Source organism: Carassius auratus, unplaced genomic scaffold (genome assembly GCF_003368295.1).
Source record: "Carassius auratus strain Wakin unplaced genomic scaffold, ASM336829v1 scaf_tig00008769, whole genome shotgun sequence".
Taxonomy (NCBI): domain Eukaryota; kingdom Metazoa; phylum Chordata; class Actinopteri; order Cypriniformes; family Cyprinidae; genus Carassius; species Carassius auratus.
Genome location: NW_020523975.1, coordinates 20,261 through 40,364, shown reverse-complemented (window position 1 = coordinate 40,364; position 20,104 = coordinate 20,261). Strand labels below are relative to the sequence as shown.

The 20,104-nt window shown below is 34.4% G+C and overlaps 1 long non-coding RNA gene and 1 pseudogene across 1 annotated transcript; both read left to right on the top strand.

The window, feature by feature from the left end:
- Nucleotides 1-1,804: 1,804 nt before the first annotated feature.
- On the top strand, nt 1,805-3,389 carry LOC113072301 (uncharacterized). Its single transcript, XR_003280274.1, has 3 exons — nt 1,805-1,893; nt 2,564-2,641; nt 3,203-3,389. It is a non-coding gene; the product is annotated as an uncharacterized LOC113072301 (long non-coding RNA).
- A 9,170-nt stretch (nt 3,390-12,559) lies between these two features.
- LOC113072300 (NXPE family member 3-like) lies at nt 12,560-19,495 on the top strand (annotated as a pseudogene).
- Nucleotides 19,496-20,104: the final 609 nt, after the last annotated feature.

Here is a 20,104-nt window from a genome sequence, read left to right as displayed (position 1 = left end):
TCTTAGAACAATGTTCTTGGAACGTCTTTAGGACATTATCTGTCCTTGATGAATGTTCTTCTAAGGTCGACAGAAAACGTTCTTAGAACAACGTTCTTGGAACGTCTTTAGGACGTTATCTGTCCTTGATGAATGTTCTTCTAAGGTTGACAGAAAACGTTCTTAGAACAACGTTCTCGGAACGTCTTTAGGACGTTATTTGTACTTGATGGATGTTCTTCTAAGGTCGCTAGAAAACGTTCTTAGAACAACGCTCTTGGAACGTCTTTAGGACGTTATCTGTCCTTGATGAATGTTCTTCTAAGGTTGACAGAAAACGTTCTTAGAACAGCGTTCTCGGAACGTCTTTAGGACGTTATTTGTACTTGATGAATGTTCTTATAAGGTCGCTAGAAAACGTTCTTAGAACAACGTTCTTGGAACGTCTTTAGGACGTTATCTGTACTTGAATGTTCTTCTAAGGTTGACAGAAAACGTTCTTAGAACAACGTTCTCGGAACGTCTTTAGGACGTTTTTTGTACTTGATGAATGTTCTTATAAGGTCGCTAGAAAACGTCTTTTGGATGTTATCTGTACTAGATGGATGTTCTTCTATGGTTGACAGAAAACGTTCTTAGACCAATGTTCCCGGAACGTCTTTAGGACGTTATCTGTCCTTGATGAATGTTCTTCTAAGGTTGACAGAAAACGTTCTTAGAACAACGTTCTCGGAACATCTTTAGGACGTTATCTGTACTTGATGGATGTTCTTATAAGGTCTCTAGAAAACGTTCTTAGACCAATGTTCCCGGAACGTCTTTAGGACGTTATCTGTCCTTGATGAATGTTCTTCTAAGGTTGACAGTAAACATTCTTAGAACAACATTCTCGGAACGTCTTTAGGACATTATCTGTACTTGATGAATGTTCTTATAGGGTCACTAGAAAACGTTCTTAGAACAACGTTCTCTGAATGTCTTTAGGACGTTATCTGTACTTGATGAATGTTCTTATAACGTTGTTAATGTTCTTGTAAGGTTGATAGATAATGTTCTTAGCACAATGATATCTGAACATCTTTAAGACGTTATTTGTCCTCAATTAATTTTCCCAATGTTGAGAGAAAACAATTTTAGAACAATATTCTTAGAGCTTTCAATTTTATTAATGTAATTTCTAAATTAATTAATTGCTAAATGTTGTTATGGTGTTATCCTAAAATATTATGATAACAGCATGTCCTTATATTTTCAGGTTATTATGAACGTTATCATAATGTTGAGAGAAACTTCTTTCTTATAGGCTATATAAAACATGAATAGAATACAATGGAATACATTAGGATAGAAAAATAAATGTATTTAAATATGAAACTACAACCTTGAGTATGTGGTGGCTAATCGCCTGAATGTAATTTATAATTATTAATTATATATCTTTTTGAATTTATTGAAGTCACTTCGGGGTATTACGTGAATGGCATACACTGTAAAAGTGAAATTTGCCAATTGAAGTTAATTAATTTAACTCAAAAATGTAAAAGATTATTTCATCTTAATTTGTGATTTGAACTCAAAAGCTATTTAGGTTAAGCAGAACTCAAGCTAAAAAATGCATATTAATTTATTGAATCTACCATACAATCTATTATTTTTAAGTATAAATGGCTGACCACAAAATATTTAAAAGAATAATGAACATAATTCGTGTTTTCAAACAGAGTAAAAAAGTAATTATTTTACTCGACAAAATAATATCCGTGTGTTTTTCAAAAACCGCGCGCATTTTTCAGTCAGTCATGTCACGTGCACTCCGCTCATCCACACTGGACCGCGCTCACTCACTCGCTGATGGGATCACAGCAGGATTAACGTTATTCGCGAGACACGACGCGGTCATGGTAAAAAATACAGGTACGTTAACGTTAAGCATTTCGAGCTTCTTTAATCCCATTTAAAGCACTCTAAAGTCAACTTTATATGAAAATTAACAAGCTTAATTATCAAAATGTGTGTAACTCTAGCTAAGGTTAGCACAGGAGCAAGGTGATAACGCACCATTAAGTTATATAAAAGTTATCAACGGTGTTAAGTGTTAAATATGCAGTGTTATACACAACAGTTCGTCATTGGTAAATTAAGAAGTATTTTTGTGGTTTATCACATTAACACAGCGTAAGACGAGTCCCGCAAAGTGTAACGTTATTTTCAAACTAATGTTACCGTTAGAGAGACGCTGATCTCTAACCGTCACTCCCGCCACAGATCTGAAGCGAACACTTTACACTTTGGGTTCAGTGTTACTGAATATCTGTAGGTTTCATCACTCCAGCCACAGATCTGAAGCGAACATTTTAACCTTTGTGTTCAGTGTTACTGAATATCTGTAGGTTTCATCTAGAATGTCCCATCTGATGCTGATCAAGTTTACTAAATCCGCCGAATGTTTAACAAAGGGGCTGAAGACCGTTTATAATGGCTGTTTAACGTTAGTTAACATTTTACAGTTATTTGCTCCTCACGTTGTCTTATTTAAAATTCATACTAACAAATTGCTGTCATACTTTGAAATCAATGTTTTCAGTGCAAAGGCAGAGAGTGAAGGTGTGGTGGTATTGGCAGCAATAAGGCTGCAATAATATGGGCCTGAAATGAAGTACCGGTAAGTACTATTCACATTAAACAAATTGATGGGCTTTAGTGTTGTACCAGATGTAATTTGTCACGTTAAAAACAGTTATTTAAATACATCGTACTTTTGTTTTTATTTTTTGATGATTTGCTATTAATACAGATGTAATGGTGACCAGAAATGACCAGCAGCACAAATGCTAAGTCTTCTGAAGCAATTCTATACTTTTGTTTTATAAGTTCTATATTTCTAATCTAATTGAATATTAGATTAATCAAATCATTAATACACAGATGAAAAATAACAAACCAACTAAAGTCCAACAAGAATGACATCATGACATCTAAGAACCAGTCATGTTTGATTCAGATTAGGGCTCGGCCATATGTGAAAAAATCTTGATATTGGCATTTTTTATGATATTCAATATATATCTTTATATATTTATATAATATATATAGATAATATAAATTTAATTCCTATAAGTAATTACACATTGCCATGTTTTAACACATGATTATAAAAATAAGCTGTCCATAAATGTTACTTAATTGTGAGTTAAATTTCTCTAATTTTGTGTTTTGTCTTCAGGAACATTATCAGTCATTCAAGCTATGATCCTGGCAGATCTACTTCCTGAAAAGAAGACTCAGCAGATCTTTTCAAGACACACTAGGTAGGACACAGTTCAGGACAACTTTATATTTACTTGGCAACATTTTTCTGAAATCAGCAGAAATTACTGAATAGTTGATCTAGGGATGTTCATTTTAACCGGTTAACCGTTAACCAACCATTAGGGATTTTGACAAAATTAAATTACAAAGTAATTTTTTAAAAAATATTTTAAAAGGTTTGCTGCATATTTAAAATATGCTACTCGTATAATTTTTATTTTATTTTTATTTTTTGAGAGAAATTATTATTTTTTTTTTCACTTATTATTTCATTCAGAAATAGGCCTAAAGGCTATTTTAGTTCCCCTCACTCCCCAACAAATCATTTCAATTAAATGTATTTATTCAACACAAATTAAAATGTTTCCATATTCACGATGTATTTGAATAAATAATATTTATTATGTACTTAGTTTGCATTCTATTTAGGGATGTACATTTCAAGCAAAAGTAATAATCGATAATCGCTTTGTATTATTCGATTAGTGGTCAATAATCGCCCCCCTCCTGCGCATGCACCCACACACGCATAAACACACACACATAAAAAGAGAGAGAGGGAGAGAGACTATTCAGGCTTTCAGTCTGTATGATGATAAACTGTTGAATATATTAGAGAAAGGTCTATCCTAACCCAAGCCAATTAATGGTTGTATGATTGCTAAAGCATATTAATATAAATCCAAATGATGGCAATTAATAACATAACAGTCCGTCTATTATCAACTGCTCACAAGGTTGTAGGAGCCTATGACATTTCTGTTTTTTTAAAATGAGCATGAACATTCATAGCATTTTTAAATGAAGTTTACAGATTAAGATTAGAACAGATTAATTCAGACATGATTAGTAGGCTTAAAACACATTACGTGTTAAACAGAATATCATAAAACACGGTATGCGTTAAAACATGTTGTGAACAGCCTGAATGAAGGCACTAATTTGAATATTAAATGTAATGTATGTATTTATAACAATAACCTATTTCATATTTTTATAAAAAGAAAATTAGCATGTCCACAGTTCTAGTTATTGGCAGCACTACCCTCTGATTATGTCTCCCTTTCCCCGCTGGCCTGTAGACTGCACTTCACGCTCCGGGCCATTGCTCTGTCCATCTCTGTTACCCTGTCAGATTCTGTCCCCTTCCATGAAAAAAGTAGGTAGTACTTATATGGGCAAAACCGAGGGGGAGCTTTTAATTGAAACAAGAGAACTAATTATAGAGCCTTACATGGCTGGTCGTTTCGATTCTTTATTAATTTAATTCAGAAATATGATTGGAACATTTTATGTTTGTTAAATTCAAGTTTGTTTGTTTTTTTTAAATAGCCTACAAAGCGACCAGCTCAAGACCTTGACAGTTTTGATCAGTTTATCCTTCTCAAAAAAAAAGAAAAAAGATTAGCGTCATAATATTTTAGTAATTAAGTCAAAACTACGACAATGAAATCATGTTACATTGCATGAAGTAAAATTGAATATTACACCTGTAATTTAAAAAAAGGATGTGGCACCTGTCATGCTTCACGTTAAAAACGAAAAACAGCAATAGGCTTACTGACGATTTTTTAAACTCAAATTGATTTATTTCAAGAGACACTGGTTTGTATTAAATTGTTCTATTTTTTTTTTTCAACATGCACTCAAATATTTATCCGTTATTATTTTCGTGCTGCAAATATTTGATTCACATGCATGCCGCATGAAAGGAGGCGGATATCTCACTACAGATTAAAGAGCGTAAAAAACATTTATTGTTTGTATTTTATCTTAAAATTGACAGAAGCCTGAGGCTTTGTGTTATAATAAAAAGTAACAAAGCCCAAAGCTTATTGCGATTAAAATAGGGCTGAAACGATTCCTCGAGTAACTCGATTAAAAAAATTATCGAAGCAAATTCCTCTGCCTCGAAGCCTCTTTTAATTTATTTTAAAATCTCACGTCAGGTTCTTTCTCAATTATTTTTTTTTTATGTGACACAACGCATTTACGTCACCCACAAAGCGAAAGGAGACACAAGGAGTCAGCAGTGTTTTGATTTGAGGGCACGGGCAAACGTAAAGAGAACGTCGTGGCGTGTGTCCATTGCAAGATAGAGCTGGCATACCACAACTAGAGCCCTATGATTTCCGCGACGCAGAAAACGTGGAGGGAATCACGGAATCCAGTCATAAAAACAGATTTTACAGTTTAACTCGGAATGGCACGGAATTTGCCAAATTTTGAATGAAATAATCGAAAATAGGTCATTGCACTTACATCAAATCATAATATGGACTAATATCTGTAAATATTAAGCCGGAACAGTCTATTTAAATATGAATCCTGCATGTTCTGCGTGTCTCTGGTAATGAATGGAGCAGAAGCGCGTCTTCATTCATTAAACACACGGAAGCGCGCATGACGCTAGCGGTTATTTCAGCGTCTGCTGTCTCACTAAATAAGGACGTGAACACATGAAGAACATCTCAAGAACACTTGAGAAAATCACTTCATGAGCATTTGACCATTTGATTTGATTAAAACTAGCGTCACATCACATACACAGAACTGTAAAGGTATGTCAACCCGTCAAAATAAAAGTCCGGTTTATTTAAGTTATTGCGGGTTAGTACTGAAAAGTTAAGTTTGCTTAATTTTCAATAATTAAAAGATTAATTAAATTAATGTTTTATGTGTTTAATGTGCATCTATTTAAAACCCCAATTGAATGGCACTTAAATGCACTTAATTTAACTTAATATATAACTTTATTGTCATTGTTCACAGTACAAGTACAGACAGAGAAACAATGGGTAGTGATTAAATGTTTATTTTTGATGTATGCATTGCATTCTATGCATTTAAAAAATAAAAATATTTTTTTATATAAAAGGAAACTTAGTTGTTCATTTTAAGAGACCCAGGAGTCTTATTTTCTCTTGCATAATTAATATTGCACTTTAATTAAGCAAAAACGCATTTTAACTGATTACTCGATTAATCGATGGAATTTTTGGTAGAATACTCGATTACTTAAATATTCGATAGCTACAGGCCTAGATTAAAACGTTACATATTATTTCCAAGCTTACTATAATTAAAAGCTTGCGAATAGTCACATAACGTGTTATGTGAACATAAAAACATAACATGTTCATATGTAAAAATCAACATAACGAGTCAAATTTTTAAATGGTTTAAAAACATTTTATGGTTATCAAACCAGTGGAATATTACATTTTAGTCCTTCAACAAATAACAAATCATTTTAATGCAGCTAGCTCGTAATCACGAATTACGTGGGAGACAGGAAGTTTCTCCAGTCTGTTCAATGTGTTGAAAGTGAAAGTGATTATCTTTAATAATTCAGATACCTGTTGAAATGCACATGTAATTGAATGCTTGCTTGGATCTGGAATGTTGTGTTAATAAATGTTATGCTGAAAGAGAATGTTGCAACAGTGCTAACCTGAAAATAAAATTTTATTAAGCTACACTTTGTAATGTTCAAATTAAAGTTTATACAATGTTTTATTCTTAATAAAATTTAAGTGGAAAGAACATTGTAGGCACATTATGCTGACCATAAAATAAAGTTCCAACATTTTAACGTTCTTGGAATTTTCCAAATAAATGTTAATAGAATATTGTGTTTAAATGAAAATTAGGTTGCAGGAACGTTATGCTGACCATACTGTAAAATAACGTTCTAGCAACGTTAAGCAAACTGGACATTTTAACGTTATTGGAATGTTCAAAATAAATGTTCATAGAACGTTATATTTTTTATGAAATGTAAGTTTCAAGAACGTTGTAGGGACGTTATGCTGACCATAAAATAACATTCTGGGAACGTTAAGCAAACTGGACATTTCAACGTTTTTGGAACATTCTAATTAAACGTTCATAGAATGTTATATTTTTTATGAAATGTAAGTTTCAAGAACGTTGTAGGAACGTTATACTAACCATTAAAAAACGTTCTGGGAACATTAAGCAAACTGGACATTTCAAAGTTTTTGGAACATTCTAAATAAACGTTCATAGAACGTTATATTTTTTATGAAATGTAAGTTTCAAGAACGTTGTAGGAACGTTATACTAACCATAAAAAACCGTTCTGGGAACATTAAACAAACTGGACATTTCAACGTTATTTGCAACGTTCAAAATAACGTTTCCACAACCAAAAGGGAATGTTAGGAAAACGTTCTCACAACATAAATTTGTTAGCTGGGTTGGCACTTCGGAGCATGTTCGCGACTCGGTTGGTTCAGATCGGCATTTCAGAGCGGCACTTCGGAGCCTGTTCGCGACTCGGTTGATTCAGTTCGGCACTTCGGAGCATGTTCGCGACTCTGTTGATTCAGATCGGCACTTCGGAGCATGTTCGCGACTCTGTACATTTTTATCCTTTCTTTTTTTTTATAAGAAATTGTATTCTTTATTAGATTTTAGAATCTTTTATTCAGGATGTGTTAAATTGGAATAAACGCTGTTCTTTAAAAAAATTATAAATCGAAGAATCCTGAAAAAAGTATAGCAGATTCCAAAATAATATTTGGTAGCACAACTATTAATAGTTCTAATAATAAATAATCATATTTTCATGATTTCTAAAGATCATGTGACACTGAAGACTGGAGGAATGATGCTGAAAATACAGCTGCACATAATTTTCACATATTTTAAAGGATATTAAAATAGAAATCATTATTTTATATATTTTATTTTGATAATTTTGAATTATTACTGAAATACAACCTTTTTTTGTTTCAAACAGTTCATTGAACAATAATAAATGAAGTACCTGAAGCTGACAATGAAGTAAATGTATAATAATTAGCAAAGATGATTAATTTAGCGCTGTAAACACGCGTGTGAGGAGCAGACGGAGCGTCAGACGCGCGTGAGGACCAAACACAGCAGAACGGTTGGAAACTTTACTCCTCTTATTATTCGCGACTCGGTTAATTCAGTTCTTTAAAAAAAAATATACATCGAAGAATCCCGAAAAAAGTGTCGCAGATTCCAAAATAATATTTGGTAGCACAACTATTAATAGTTCTAATAATAATAATCATATTTTCATGATTTTAAAGATCATGTGACTCTGAAGACTGGAGGAATGATGCTGAAAATACAGCTGCACATCATAGAAATAAATTATATTTTAAAGGATATTAAAATAGAAATCATTATTTTATATATTTTGTTTTGATAATTTTGAATTATTACTGAAATACAACCTTTTTTTGTTTCAAACAGTTCATTGAACAATAATAAATGAAGTACCTGAAGCTGACAATGAAGTAAATTTATAATAATTAGCAAAGATGATTAATTTAGCGCTGTAACCGCGCATGTGAGGGGCGGAGACGCGCCGCGGAGCGTCAGACGCGTGTGAGGACCAAACACATCAGAACGGTTGGAAACTTTACTCCTCTTATTATTCGCGACTCGGTTAATTCAGTTCTTTAAAAAAAAATATACATCGAAGAATCCCGAAAAAAGTGTCGCAGATTCCAAAATAATATTTGGTAGCACAACTATTAATAGTTCTAATAATAATAATCATATTTTCATGATTTTAAAGATCATGTGACTCTGAAGACTGGAGGAATGATGCTGAAAATACAGCTGCACATCACAGAAATAAATTATATTTTAAAGGATATTAAAATAGAAACCATTATTTTAAATATTTTATTTTGATAATTTTTAATTATTACTGAAGTACAACCTTTTTTGTTTCAAACAGTTCATTGAACAATAATAAATGAAGTACCTGAAGCTGACAATGAAGTAAATAATAATTAGCAAAGATGATTAATTTAGCGCTGTAAATGCGCGTGTGCGGGGAGGAGACGCGCCGCGAGGACCAAACACAGCAGAACGGTAGGAAACTTCACTCCTCTTATTATTTCTCTTTTACTATAGCGATTTATTTTTAGACACGTTATCTGAGTCTTTCATAGAGTTGTTTTATAAACGCAGTAACTTTGAAATCAGCTCTGAAAGATCGGCACTTCGGAGCATGTTCACGACTCGGTTGATTCAGATCGGCACTTCGGAGCCTGTTCGCGACTCGGTTGATTCAGATCGGCACTTCGGAGCCTGTTCGCGACTCGGTTGATTCAGATCGGGACTTCGGAGCATGTTCGCGACTCGGTTGATTCAGATCGGCAATTCGGAGCCTGTTCGCGACTCGGTTGATTGATTCAGATCGGCACTTCGGAGCATGTTCGTGACTCGGTTGATTCAGATCGGCACTTCGGAGCATGTTCGCAACTCGGTTGATTCAGATCGACACTTCGGAGCCTGTTCGCTGATCGACACTTCGGAGCCTGTTCGCGACTCGGTAAATTTTTATCCTTTCTTTTTTATACGAATTGTATTCTTTATTAGATTTTAGAATATTTTATTCAGGATGTGTTAAATTGATAAGAAGTGAAATCACAGATTAATACTGTTAGAAGAGATTTATATTTGGAATAAACGCTGTTCTTTAAAAAAAATTATACATCGAAGAATCCTGAAAAAAGTATCGCAGATTCCAAAATAATATTTGGTAGCACAACTATTAATAGTTCTAATAATAAATAATCATATTTTCATGATTTCTAAAGATCATGTGACACTGAAGACTGGAGGAATGATGCTGAATATACAGCTGCACATCATTTTCACATATTTTAAAGGATATTCAAATAGAAATCATTGTTTTATATATTTTATTTTGAGAATTTTGAATTATTACTGAAATACAACCTTTTTTGTTTCAAACAGTTCATTGAACAATAATAAATGAAGTACCTGAAGCTGACAATGAAGTAAATGTATAATAATTAGCAAAGATGATTAATTTAGCGCTGTAAAGGCGCGTGTGAGGGGCGGAGACGCGCGTGAGGACCAAACACAGCAGAACGGTAGGAAACTTCACTCCTCTTATTATTCGCGACTCGGTTGATTCAGTTCTTTAAAAAAAATTACACATCGAAGAATCCCGAAAGAAGTGTAGCAGATTCCAAAATAATATTTGGTAGCATTCAGCTTCAGGTACTTCATTTATTATTGTTCAATGAACTGTTTGAAACATAGGCTATAAAAACCTGTTAAACTGGTTGTTTTGTCATGACAAAACTAGGGCTGGGCGATATATCGAACGATATGATCATGCGCATCTAATCAGTAAAGCTGCTTCCGTGATCACCGCTAAAATCTCCATCACCTGCTTATAATTGGAGTGGCATTTAATAGACAGAGCCGTAGATCGCTGACAAGCCACGCCATATCGCGTTCATTACCGCAGGCGATAATGAACGCGATATGGCGTGGCTTGTCAGCGATCTACGGCTCCGTCTATCAGAGGTGGGACTTTCAAGTCACAAGCAAGTCTTCAAGTCATATTCAAGTCCTCAAAGGGTTAAAGCTAAAGAGATAATTAAGTGACTAATTAAATGATGATTGTGCATTAGTGATGAACATCTGCTGTTAACAATCAACATCACTGAAGTAAAGAGAAACACAAGAACTACAACTGAATTTAGCCACAGCCTTCAACTGAAAAAAAGTAAAAGAAAAGAAAACACTATGCCACCATAATTGTGGTCAAGGTTTGCTTTAAGTAGTGTCTTGACCCTTTTACTAATTCAAACCAATTTGATTCAAAACAATTGCAATATTGTTTTCGTAACAAACATGTATGCATTGTTGAGTCTAACCTCGCAGTAACAGATGATCTTATGCTTTTTCTGCTTATAACTCATGATGACTGAACATCATGAAATTGTGTTTATCTTTGGATAGTAGACTGACACTCAGCTATTACTGAACTGAAGTAAAAATAATCACAATGCTTCAATGGTGAAAGACACAAAAGCAGACAATCAGTTCAGGTTTTTAGACAAACACACTTATCACACGATCCTCAACAGTGGTGACAATTTTTCATACTGCAGTGCATGACGGGAGTTTTTACCCAGCATGCAACATTTTGTTGATTGTCACCACTGTTGAGAGTCATATGCTGGTTCTTGATGTCTGTGTGTGTCTACAGAGTATAGTTTTTCAAATTTTGTATGCACTTAGTAGATTTAAAATTCACTTACTTTAATTTTTTTTCCATAGTGTAGTTTTACTGGGTTGATTATGCTAAACTTAAATAGAGCTAATGTCAATTTGATTGTAATCTGACCACCTATCACATACAGATTAATTTCTTCTCGCTGCTTTACAGCACCACATGCAATGCTACATAAAGAGATCTAACATGACAGTCAAGGGTCAAGAGCCCCACTAAAGCAAACACTGGTCTCCATTATGGTTGCATCACTTTAACCAATAAAACATCAACATCTGATCCTCTGTAATTCTCAAGAACAGCAGGTGTTCATCATTAATGCACAATCATCTTTTAATTAGTCACTTAATTATCTCATTAACTTTAACCCTTTGAGGACTTGGGATATGACTTGAAGACTTGCTTGTGAATTGAAAGTCCCAACTCTGGTAAAAGCTGAATGTCAGTCAACAATCCAAAGAAGACTATCTCATGATGTCCAAATCAACATGAGTTATAAGCAGAAAAAGCATAAGATCATCTGTCACTACAAGGTTTGATTCAGTAATGCATACATGTTTGTTGCAAAAACAATGTTGAAGTTGTTTTGAATCAAATTGCTTTGAATTAGTAAAAGGGTCAAGAGACTACCTAAAGCAAACCCTGACCACAATTATGGTGACATAGTGTTTTTTTTTTTTTCAGTTGAAGGCTGTGGCTAAATTCAGTTGTAGTTCTTGTGTTTCTCTTTACTTCAGTGATGTTGATTGTTAACAGCAGATGTTCATCACTAATGTACAATCATCATTTAATTAGTCACTTAATTATCTCATTAACTTTAACCCTTTGAGGACTTGGGATATGACTTGAAGACTTGCTTGTGACTTGAAAGTCCCACCTCTGCTGTCTATTAAATGCCACTCCAATTATAAGCAGGTGATGGCGACTTTAGCGGTGATCACGGAAGCAGCTTTACTGATTAGATGCGCATGATCATATCGTTAGATATATCGCCCAGCCCTAGACAAAACAACCAGTTTAACAGGTTTTTATAGCCTATGTAAATTATTCCATTGCATATTATTCATTTACAAACTGATGACAGACGTAGCGGTGGTCATACGATCCACGATGGGTTCAAATACACAAGGTAATCAGTAGTTCATGGGCATTATTACAAAGGGATGTTATGGTTGAACATTTGAAAGGATTTGGCAAGTGATATTTTCTGTGTTTCAGTTTACAGGTTAAGAAAATATGTATTTTTTACATGTTCTATTTGGATTACATTCTGCCTGGTAAGTTCATATTTAAATACACTTAAATACTAACTAACTATATATATATATATATATATATATATATATATATATATTAGGGCTGGGCGATATATCTAACGATATGATCATGCGCATCTAATCAGTAAAGCTGCTTCCGTGATCACCGCTAAAATCACCATCACATAATTGGAGTGGCATTTAATAGACAGCAGGGGTGGGACTTTCAAGTCACAAGCAAGTCTTCAAGTCATATGCAAGTCCTCAAAGGGTTAAAGTTAATGAGATAATTAAGTGACTAATTAAATGATGATTGTGCATTAGTGATGAACATCTGCTGTTAACAATCAACATCACTAAAGTAAAGAGAAACACAAGAACTACAACTGAACTTAGCCACAGCCTTCAACTGAAAAAAAAAAAAAGAAAAAAAAAAAACACTATGCCACCATAATTGTGGTCAGGGTTTGCTTTAGATAGTCTCTTGACCCTTTTACTAATTCAAACCAATTTGATTCAAGATCTTTTGGAGCAAAAAGATGGCACATGTGTCAGTGTGTTTGGAGCGGCCAAATGTGGCGCCTACGTAGGCTATATATTACTATATATACTCTCATATGACCTCATCTAAGAACCTTAACTAATGTATTGTATATAATGACTAATTGTATATATATATATATATATATATATATATGTGTGTGTGTGTGTGTGTGTGTGTGTGATTTATATCATGATTCTTTTCCAGATTTTATGGCAAATGAATTGCTTCCAAATTAGACAATTTCACCTCCCTGCCCCTAAACAAATTCCACCAAAAAATAAATCATTAACAATATCAGCGTCTGAGATGGGAATCAGTGATGAGGAGTGGGAAAGTCTACAGAGGGCTCTCGACTGGCCTGGTCCAGATCAACAAATCACTCCACTGGATCTGAGCACAAGTCCAGTCCACTCAAATTTCTCTACAGTGGAACCGAAAAAGAGTTACAAAGTGGGAGATAACATCTCCGTTATCATCACAGCCAGAGACCACAACAAGAACCTGAAAAGATATGGAGGAGGTTTTTCAAAGCAAAGCTTTTCAATTCAGAGCTAAAGGTGTGTTTAAGTACATTTAGGCCATTTATAATATGTTTATTGTAAAGTTTTTTGGCATTACAGTTATCCTCTTCCATTCTTCTTGAAGGCGAGTGTGTATGGGGAGGTTGTGGATCATCGTAATGGGACTTACTCAGCCGTTCTTCTCCTTCCCTGGGAAGGTCAGGCACAAGTCTTTGTACGTCTTGAGCACTCCAGTGAGGTTGTGCAGATTCTTAAAAAATACAGGGAGTCTTCATTCCCACGTAGCCACTATAAAGGCCACTTTGAAGGAGCAGGACCCAATAAAGACAGGATCAGTGAAGTAGTAGAATGCAATATTAAATGGGGTGAAGGAAGTTGGAGTAAAAGCAACTGCTGCTGCGAGTATAAGGATATAAAAACTGGAACGGTGTGGCAGTGTGAGAGACCAAAGAAACTGGCATGTGACAAACTGGTTTATCACTCAAAAGGAGGTTTGGAAAACCCATTAAGTCCCTTTGAGAAGCAGCTTTTTGCGAAGTAAGAAATGAGTCTAAACTAATTTCAGAAGAAATGTATATCCGTATAGAAAAAAGGTGTAGAAAATCTCTCTCTCTCTCTCTCTCTCTCTCTTCACAGGACTTTAACAAATGTTCATATTACTGGAGACACACAAATCATCAATATCCTTCCCAACACTGCAGGTAATGGTATGAGTATATCTCTGTGTTAAGTGCTTCAACACATACATTTGTTCTATAGCTGACAATGCAGTGATTTGAGTGAAAGTCATGCATTGAGTTACTTTACTTCTACACACTAAGTGTTTGCATTTTTATATTAAGAAATATTCCTTCTCAGTGGACTAAAATGAAATAAGTTCATAGTACTAACATCGTAGGAATGCTAGTTTTTAAACTTAACTGTTTGAAGCAGTGGGAGTGGAGTTAATTTCCATGGTAGAATTTACAGTAAAATACTGTAAAAACAAATTAAGAGTGGTAAATTAATGGTTGAGAGCTGTAAATTAACAGTACTTTACTGGCACCCCTGCTGCCAGTAAATTACTGTTATTTAACGGCACAATTTTTTTACAGTGTATGATCTGTGTACATTTTGACAATTTAATTTACTGTTTGGAAAGGAATAAATAGAAGTAGAAAGGAAATGATGGATTTTTTTCTTCCTCTTTTAGCAAACTGAATGGCTTGATTTCTTTAATTCACTTACATTCTCTTAGCATTTTATTTTTCCAAACAGGAAATGGTCAAAACACACACAAAACCGATATCATCTTAAATCAAATTTAGCGACGGGAGAATTGACTGAATTAGAATAATAAGTGCACAGTCCTTTCAGATAATTGTTTCTTTGCTTTAGGCACAACAGAGAGATGCAGATCAGGATTGAAGACACCAGTTCCTGCAGGGTTCTATTTGAAAGATGTCTGGAAGTCTTTCGTATGCAACACTCAACAGTTCGATTATGCCCAAATGCTGGAATGTCTCCAAAATAAGATTGTCTACATGCTAGGAGACTCCACCACAAGGCAGTGGTTTGAGTTTTTTGAAAGCAAAGTGCCAGGCAAGTTGATCAGCGACATAAATGGCTTTGATTTGGGGGTTATGACTTTTCTGTCTCTCAATAAAAAAAATGTGTGATAGCATGGATGTATAACATGTCTTTGTTCTAGACATTCTTCAAAATATCTAGTTCAAGGAAAGAAAGATATTATGAATGTAATACATAATATAATATTATAATAACATAATAATACATGTTACATGTGTTTGGGTGAGCTTGAGTAAGTGATGTGATTGGATCATTTCCATTATGTGCCCATATACTTCTTGGGATTGCTGTATGCAATATCCAAAGGCAACTTTGTAAAGCTGTTTAATTTTCGCTTCTCCTTATTAGGCTTAAAAAGAATGAACCTCCAGGCTCTTTCGTATGGACCCCTAATGGCTGTGGAGTTGAAAAATAATGTCATTATTCACTGGAGGCCTCATGGTGTTCCTATGCAATTTCCTGTAATACATATGACCAACCTGCATTATATCTCCAATATTATTGATAATATAGCCGGTGGTCCTCATGTAGTCATTGTCTTTACAATCTCTGCCCACCTGGTGTTTCACCCGATAACATTTTATGTTCACGAAGTGGCCAAAATCCGTCAGTCTGTTGTTGCCCTGCTAAGTCGTGCACCACAGACCACCATCGTCATCAAGTCTGGAAACACTGCAGGATATAAGGTACGCTTAGTCACTTCAAATACTTTTCCATCTTGTTTTATAACGACAATATTTATGGTCAATGGGAAAATATGATGCATTTGTTCTGTTGGTGTCATTTTGAAAGTCTAGAAATACTGGGCTTATAGGTGCGTGTTAGGAACAAATTTATTCTAATTTACAACAATAATTTAGATTCAGTATAAAATTCCTTAGTTTCAAAGGATAATTTATCAATAAATAAAGAAATGTTTCTGTCATGCCTCCACTGAGCCCACTGAGTTTTAACAGACCCTCTGAAGCGTGCGGTGGGTTAAGTGGGGTAAAGCCCTGCATTTCAGCCCGACGGGCACCGATTTATTTATGCCCCTACACAGCAAAATCTCCATTGTTAATTTTACACTCTTGAGTATGGACTCATATAAACACTTAAGCAGTGTAAAAGTAACACTGAAGCAGGGTTGAAGTTAATGAGATAATTAAGAAGTTAATTGAGTTATGATTGATCATTATTGAAGACACCTGATGTTAACAAGCTGAATCACCAAACAAGAAAATCACAATTTGTGTGTCATCATTATAGTGATCAGTGTTTGCTTTAGTTGGGATCTTGACCCTTCAGTTATTAACTTTAGACTTTGTGTTGCTGTGGTAACATAATTAATAACATACAGACCAGAGCAAAAGCAATCATGTGTGTTATTGGTTGTTGTTTGAACTAATTGTCATGTAGTGTCCTGAATGCGTAAGTTCAGGTTTTTTTATGTATACATAAATTAAGTGAAAAAAAAAAAAAAAAAAAAAACAAAAAAAAAAGATAGCAATCCAGCATTTTTTGGCATAATGTGACATGTTTTTAAAAGTTAGTTCTACATAAAGAAAAAAAAATCTTTAGTTTAGATACACAGACATCAGTGTGAGCATCACAACAACAGTGACCATCAAAAAAGCATGTTGTAGCAAATAAAAACTCATCCATGGCTCCCATCATGCATTGCGGCATGAATAAATTATGAGCTGAACTGTCTTTTTAACTTTTTATTCTAACTAAATTTTATTTTTGCTTTTTTTATGTGAATTTTTAGTATCTAGTTTTGTGATGTTCAGAGTAGATGTGTTTATCTGGATATGCTGTTTGTCACCGTTGTTGAGATTCATACGCTGATTCTTGTTATCTGTGTGTGCCTAAAATAAACACTCTCTAATAAAAAATAAAAAAAATCAGAGTCACTTGAAAAAGATGGTTACAAAATGTATAGAAAATGCAGACGCTTTCATTGTGGAATCAAAGCTGTTACAATCAATAATGGAAGTTTTATTTAGAGAAAACACTGTAAATTAGTTCAGTAACTCAGGTCAAACAACGATTACATTAAAACATAATCATCACCACCCGATGACTTTTGCTCTTGGCTTGCCAAACAAATTTTAAAAGTAAAAAGCCACAAGCCAAGATCACAAGTAAAGCAAACACTGACCACTATAATGGTGACACACAAATTGTGAGTTTCTCGTTTGGTGAGTCTGCTTGTTAACATCAGGTGTTTTCAATAATGCTCAATCATGACTCAATTAATTTCTTAATGATCTCATTAACTTCAACTCTGCTTCAGTGTTTTACTTTTAACACTGCTTCAGTGTTTATATGACTCCACACTCAAGACTGTTAAATTAACACTGGAGATTTTGCTGTGTACGATCGGGCTTCGGGCCAATTTTCACGTTATAGCTCACATGCGGCCGAGCCTCTGGCCTTTTTTGGGTTATCCATATCTAACGATATGATCATGCGCATCTAATCAGTAAAGCTGCTTCCGTGATCACCGCTAAAATGGCCATCACCTGCTTATAATTGGAGTGGCATTTAATAGACAGAGCAGATTCATCTGCGATAATGAACGCGATATGGCGTGGCTTGTCAGCGATCTACGGCTCTGTCTATTAAATGCCACTCCAATTATAAGCAGGTGATGGCCATTTTAGCGGTGATCACGGAAGCAGCTTTACTGATTAGATGCGCATGATCATATCGTTAGATATATCGCCCAGCCCTAGGTTAAAACCTCCCACTCTGGATGCTATTCTTTTTCTCCACGATGTTCTGTAAGAGACTGTTCTAACTTTTCGTTTGACTGGACTTTATTTTCGTTTAACTGTTGGAAAATGGAAAAAATAATGGACATGTTCTGTGGTGCATTTTTGAGGTAAAATAATCTGCAGGTTTGTTTTTAATTAATTTAATTTAATTTGTTTAGATTGTAGGCTATTTCTCATTTTGTTTACGAGCGCTGTTGCGAGCCTGCCTTGGTATTTCAAATTTTTTCATTTTACTCATCACATTTATTAAACTAACTGCCTGTGTGATATGCTTGAAGTGTTTTATATCTATTAATTTTATTGTAGCCAAGTAAAGTATTAGCGTTGATTTGAGAGGCTTAATTGATTAAATATGTTTTAGGCTACTGGCTGTCGGCTCGGCTGATTAACGTTAATCGTCATTTAAAAAAAAAAAAATGCTCCAAACATTTTTCTAAATTAACTTGATAAAGAAATGAAAAGAAACATAACACAAAACGTATCTATTTTAATTGCTGCAAATAGGGCAGGCTTCCGCTGTGTAATAAAATAAATAAATAAATAAAAACCCGGGCTCGTGTCGGACTCGGGCTGATAATTCTGATGAGCGGTCGGACATGGGTCGGGCTAGGGCCTGAGCGTCTCGGGCCAGGGCCGGGCTCGGGCCTAGATTTGAGGCCCGTGCAGGGCTCTATAGTGGGGGGTAACTGAGAATGAATGTGGAAAGTCACATGAGAGGAAGCAATGCCTCCATCGTGATATGATTCGATATGGATAAAGTTATGTTTGGCTGTGATTGATTCATTCGATAAATCCCCCGTCTTGTGTACATGCGTGTTCCCCTTTCGTGAATCACGGTATAATGACGTTAAAGGGAAGACTAGTTAAGTAAGTATGTAAACAACTGACACACTTTGTTATATTGATAAAACTTGTAATCGCTTGGTGACAGGATCTGTGGGAAATTTTAGAAAGCAATCAGCTTTAGTAAAGTAAATCTCCATTTCTGTCACCAATATTTACCTCAATTAAAATAATTCTAAAATAGTTAAGTTAACTATTTATAAGAATATCTGAACATGAGTTCTCAAATAAAATATATTGTTTATATTGCTAATGCCTTGAGTTATTATTATTATTGAGGAATAAAATAAATAAATAATTAAAACTGTGAGGACAGACAATGATCTTATTCCAGGTCTGACAGTATCTTTTGTTACTGATCTTTGTTGTTACAGGATATTTTTCAAAGTGGACTGGTATACACTGCAAGAGAACATAGTGATGCAAGAGATGTTCAGAGATATTGATGGAGTAATCTACTTCGATATCTGGCAGATGACTTCCTGTCACTATCTCACTGAAGATCTTCACCCAGGACCTGTTATCATTGCTAATGCAATCAGCGTGTTTCTCTCATATGTCTGTCCTGTCTAATATATTCAAACAATATTTGCTTTTTCATCTACAAGATGCTTATATAACTGATTATATAAATAACTGCTGACCAGAACATTTTCTTTCTTTCTTTTTTTTTTTTTATTAACTGCATTATAAATGTAATAACACTAATTGTTGTGTGAATATACTATTTTGTAAATAAAGTGTCTTGTATGTTGCAATAATCTGTACAGTAAATGCCTTTTAAATTACCAAAATATTTTTCAGCATAGCCCAAATACAGTTTTAAGTACTGCACTACATAGTACAAATATTATCTTTTTTAGATTGCAAATGTTATAATTGCTGTTCAATTTAATGAAATTCTGAAGCAGACTTTCCATTTCAGAGATTAGGACCCATATTTATCAAGTCTCTGGGAATTACTCTCAAGAATTCTGCTAAAAATTGACTTAAGTGTAAAATATTTTTTTTTGGCTCAAAGCTGTCCTTAAAAGTGAGTTCTCGAGCATCTCATTGGTAATTTAAGCAAGGTATAGGACTAAATCTTAAGTGTCAGTCTTAGAGTTGATTCTAGACTGAAGAAATTTATGTTGTTCTTTTGAAATTTAAATATTCTTTGCTCGTTTTCTGTTTGAGCAACTGATAAAAATATAACAATTTGATTATTGTTCACTGTCCAATATTTCAAGATTCTTCCTCTCCTGAAAGTCATC